This window comes from Gekko japonicus, unplaced genomic scaffold (assembly GCF_001447785.1).
Source record: "Gekko japonicus isolate JY-2015 unplaced genomic scaffold, Gekko_japonicus_V1.1 scaffold1326, whole genome shotgun sequence".
NCBI lineage: Eukaryota > Metazoa > Chordata > Lepidosauria > Squamata > Gekkonidae > Gekko > Gekko japonicus.
Window position 1 is genome coordinate 269,589 of NW_015176012.1, and position 895 is coordinate 270,483.

Genomic DNA, 895 nt, shown 5'->3' on the forward strand with positions numbered 1-895 from the left:
GGGACACCTGCCCACCTGAGCTGAACAACTCTGGGAAGTGCAGACTGGAATGCCTGAAGAGGAGACTTCCGTAAGTTCCCTGCAGTCCCCTGCTCCCTTGCTTGAGTTTGGCTGCAGGCCCCTTCCGGAATGGGCAGGGGCCAAAGGCTTGGATTTCCTTGGGCAGGAAGACTCTGAGGACTGGAAGTGAAGGACCACCTTCTCCTTGAAAGAAATCCTGCTTTCGGCACACAACCCAAATGAGAGAGAAGCTGCTCCGAGTGCTCCTAAAGGGGTCTCGAAGGCAAAGCTGCAGGGGGTCAGGGAAATGGCCAAACAGGGAGAATCACACATTCTTGGCACCCATGACCAGGATTCATTGCAAGAGTGCGTCCTAGGGTTCAGCCCAATGCTATTGGGCCATTTAAAATTGTAGCTAGGTCTTTCTTTTCCAAACCGGTGCACCAAACAGAGCCAATGAAAGGCACGTTGCACTGTGGATTCTGTGATCCAAGACAGGGCCAAAAGTAAAAGTTCCTTAAAACGACACATGTGATCTTCTCGGGAGAATGCTACCCTGTAAGTGACAAGAGCACTTCTCGGTTTGAAGAGCACCACACTAAGAGCACTTTCATCTTGTCTGGATTAGGCCCGATCGTTCCACCCTCTATTGCTTTCAGACATTTGTTCACCACTTCCATCACCTCACTTGACTGAAGTGGAGTAGAGTTGGGTGTATACTGTTGGCAAATCATCCCCCCTTCCAGGCAGGCAAAAAAGATGGTGAGGGGTCTGGAGACCAAGTCCTATGAGGAAAGGTTGAAGGAGCTGGGTATGTTTAGCCTGGAGAGGAGAGGACTGGGAGGTGATATGATAACCATCTTCAAGTACTTGAAGGGCTGTCATCTAGAGGATG